Below are 4,347 nucleotides of genomic sequence, written 5' to 3'. Positions count from 1 at the left end.
CTCTGCGTGGAGACATTTTTAAAACAAAGGCCAAGGAAAAAGCTGTCAGTTAGTCCTTGTCTTTCTTCAAGACTGATGCATCATCTTTTAGAAAACACTATTATCTTTAATACTACACCAAAGCAACAGTGCTTAGACCCTACTAACTCAAAAAGAAGAATTCAGTGTCAGTCAAGGATGACCAACAGCCCTGAGGCCCTTCATCTGTACTTCAAAGACAGTTAACACAATGACTGTCATCAGTCTTGGACAGAAATTGTGATAAAACAAGCTGGCACTTGGGTGATGATTCCAAAGGTTAAGAAAAGCTGGCACTTGGGTGATGATTCCAAAGGTTAAGAAAAAAACAATGGTTTACAACTGCTCAAAGGCCAGATTTTATGGGCTAATAAATATGTGTTTATAGGTGGGGGGTGGTGTTGGCGAGGCAGGGCAGTTAGATTTATAGACTCCCATGAGAGGAAGCAGGGAGCGGCAGAAGGATGAAGTGCACCTTGGTACAGAATTAGGAGGGACTTTCAGCCCAGGGTAAATTTCCACAAAGACCAGGAGGCTCTACGCAACTGAAGTAAGCAAAAATAATCCTTTAAAACAAAGCTATACTATTTCTATGAATAAAGCACTGCTTATAGTCTGTTGTCTACAGCAATGAATTGGGCACTTTTCTTTTTGAAGAGTGACCCAGTTTTCTATTGCACATTGTTCAGGACTTGCATGACAGCATTCTAAAAATTTGAAAAAAGGAATACTATGCCTACCACAGAAGTCTTTATTCACTTGTATACTGATTTTCATAATCATGTCCACCACTTAGTTCATTATGAATTCTCGCATTCAGACAAGTGTGGGAGCGTAGCCTAAGTATCCTTATTTCCAGGCATCGACATGTGCAGATGATAAGGGATGTGTGATAACACAATTCTTATCCTCATTATGTTATAAATGCTACAAAAATCTTTTAGGTATTTTTTTCAATGATACAAATTAGTGCCTCAAATTTTGTAAAAAACATATTTTATAATAATAATATGCAATCATAATATGTTACTGTGTCTACCCTTTGTCTTTAGTACAGCTTCCATTATTTTCTGGAGATATGCTTTCAGTTTTTCAAAGAAATCTACAGGGATATTTTTAAACACCTCTGAAGTTTAGTTTTAGAAGTTGGTTAAATTTTCTGCTTCCCATGATCCAAGTAATTCCAAACACATTCAATGATTTTGAGGTCTTGGCTCTGGGGTGGCCAGTCCATGGTTGAAGTACATCAATAGCTTCTTTGTTTGATTTACAAATTTTCTTCTTTTGGATGGACAGAAACACATGGGTTTTTCAGATATTAAGCAGGAGTGGAGCTTGATTTTTCTCTGTTTATGAAAGATGAAAGCTTTAATGGTGACTGTTTTGCACAGTTGTCAGTATTCCTAATTTTCCCCTTTCCTCTATATCTTTAATATATTGTTGAATGGTTTTGGAAACTCCTGTTTTTCACTCATTTTTGTATGAATTTCTCCTTCCTTGTATAAGTAGATTATCAGAGAAATCTCCTGAAAAAATAAATACCTTGTACTTAATGGGAAAACAAATTCAATGGAAATCATATGAATGAAGGGTGGTTCTTGACTTGCATTGTAGTGTAGGTCGAGTTTAGAGATGAGAGTATCAAGAACATCTCAATTTTGAATAGTTTTTCTTTCAGTGGCTTTTAGTCCTAATAGTGAATAGTGAAATTACATGTTTTGTTGACTTTCAATGTGAGAACATGTTAACATGTCCTTTGTAAAAAAAAACAAAACGTTTTTTTCTGCAAATTTTAGTGCACAATTTCTATTTATTTGCTCAGTTTAACATAATGAAAAAAAATAAAATATAAAATATAAAATACCATTATTTTTGCACAGGCCACATTTTCTTTTTTATTTTTGACACTATGTTAAATTCAGCAAATAAACAGTAATTGTGCGTGAAATGTACAAAAGTGTATTCTCATTGTTGGAAATTAATATGCATTCCTTAGCAAGCTTGCAGAGAATATATTTTGCCATCTGCCACGGGCCACTCTACTGTGATGAGCTTAGTGGGTGTGGCCCTGAAAGGTGGCTGTAGGGGGGCACTGCTCTTCTGGTTAAAAAGGACACACAAGGTTGCTATTGTTGCTGATGTGCTGTTGATATTAGTGTAGTTGTGTTGTTTTGAGTAAATTGTGTCCGAGGATGATGGGCTTTGCAGTTCATCAGTGGTTAGAAGTGTCTACCATCCGTGTATGTTACGTCCTGCTGCGTTACTCCTTCCCTGTGTTTGTGTTGGGGTAGAGCTGGGCTGGGCATTTCTTACTATGTTGAAGTACCTGTTCAAAATAAAAGAACATTTGCCTGTATGTGCAATGTTTTCCACATTTTCTTCCACGTCAGTGCTATAGTATGAAGAATTTCGGCTTCAGTCCAGCTCAGAAGAAACACAGGGCAAGATAAATGCAAGATCTGATATGATTACCGAGCCACACAACCATAGGAACTTCACTCTTTTGGAATAGCTTATTTTATGAGGGATGTAATAGGCAATTACATAATAGATTTGTAGGTGCAATGTTTTTTATCCAGCTCCTCTTTTTCTAATCTCATATCGATCACATTCATGTGGTTTACACAAATTCATTTGAATTTATTTGAAGACTGGCAGCTAAATCGTTTTCCTCTTTCTTTTTTTCTCATCACAGTGCATATCCAGTGCATATACTTAGTATTCATTGCTCTTCAGAATGATTTGAAACATTATCTTTCTATCATTATCTTCCAGGTTGGACAGCCCTGACATTGCCTTTTCAGTAAATAGTCACATGTTTGTAGTTGGTCTGAACACAAATACAGTTATGTAAAGAAAAAAATAAACCTGATTGGTGCAGTTTGCTGTGAAGTTTGCTGTGAAGCCCAATCTTTCTGTGGATTTATCTTTCACTCTTACACCATCAAAACCATCCACAGATATCCTGCTCTGCACTGCCACGCACGCACAGACAATCACCATGTCTTCCAAAGGAGGTAAGTCCAGTTTCAAAGGTAACTTATCTAATTTTAGAAGCACAGTGTGGTGACCAAGTCATTTGATTTGTCGTAAATCTGAAGTAAGTTGTAGGAAATGTGTTGGCACACACACCTCGCAGACAGAAATCTACAAGAACTGTTAAAAAAACCATATCAAACATTAAGTTCTTGTAAACAGTGAAATTCCTATAGTTCCTAGAGGGTCCAGTATCAGTTCATGAAAGGGTGGGAAAGGTTCTCTGAGAACATGAAGCTCACATTAGAGTAAATGTTTGAGAACAAACTGGGAAAAGCTTGACTGTAACACTGAATAAATACCAAGCACAAAAAAGAAGACTTATTTAAAAAAAATCACATAGCATTTAGGTTAAATACTGATGTTTATTTGATGTCACAATTAAGTTTTCTTTAATTTGTTTTCAAATATGTACACAGTTATTAGATGTAGAATCCAGGGCTCAAAAAACTATAAAGAGTTTTGCAATAGTCTATTGCAGGTTCTGAAGGCCTTTAGCTGAATTATAGTACCCTAAACACTCCATAAAATGTAGCCAAAATAATAACTGAGGAGAATAACTGAGGTGAGAAATATAAGCTGCTGGTTAATGTCTTTGCATGTAGAGTAGTAGTATGAATATATAGCCTTTTAGATCTCTTATTATCATTATTACCATCTTACCAGAAAGCTAAAAGGCCTGACATATGGCAAGAAAACAGGCAAGACAAATTGTACAGTCAAATTGTCAGACACTGCTAATCTACAAAACTGTACATTTCTATTTTATGAACTATTTGATACTGCATAGTTTAATTTTAATTAGGAGCAATACATTGCAATAAATACGATGTATGATATTTATGATACACTATATTGCCAAAGGTCCAGTCCAAAGTCCAAAGACATGCAGTCAGTCCAATTGGACATGCTAAATTTCCCCTAGGTGTGAGTGTGAATGTCTATGTCTGTCTGCCCTGTGATGGACTGGTGACCTGTCCAGGGTGTATCCTGCCTTCCGCCCTTCCAGTACTTGTCTGACTGCATTGTGCCAACTGTAAAGTTTGGTGGAGGGGGGATTATGGTGTGGGGTTGTTTTTCAGGAGTTGGGCTCGACCCCTTAGTTCCAGTGAAAAGAACTCTTAATGCTTCAGCATAGCAAGAGATTTTAGACAATTTCATGGTCCCAACTTTGTGGGAACAGTTTGGGGATAGCCCTTTCCTGTTCCAACATGACTTTGCACCAGTGCACAAAGCAAGGTCCATAAAGACATGGATGAGTCAGTTTTGTGTGGAAGAACTTGACTAGTCCTG

General features: G+C 36.8%; 1 long non-coding RNA gene across 1 annotated transcript; it reads left to right on the top strand.

Moving 5' to 3' along the window:
- Positions 1 to 414: 414 nt before the first annotated feature.
- LOC118798174 lies at positions 415 to 2,873 on the top strand. Its single transcript, XR_005005980.1, has 2 exons — positions 415 to 568; positions 2,794 to 2,873. It is a non-coding gene; the product is annotated as an uncharacterized LOC118798174 (long non-coding RNA).
- The last annotated feature ends 1,474 nt before the right edge of the window (positions 2,874 to 4,347 follow it).

The sequence above is a fragment of the Colossoma macropomum genome, unplaced genomic scaffold (genome assembly GCF_904425465.1).
Source record: "Colossoma macropomum unplaced genomic scaffold, Colossoma_macropomum, whole genome shotgun sequence".
Taxonomy (NCBI): domain Eukaryota; kingdom Metazoa; phylum Chordata; class Actinopteri; order Characiformes; family Serrasalmidae; genus Colossoma; species Colossoma macropomum.
This window is presented reverse-complemented; position numbering and strand designations above follow the sequence as displayed.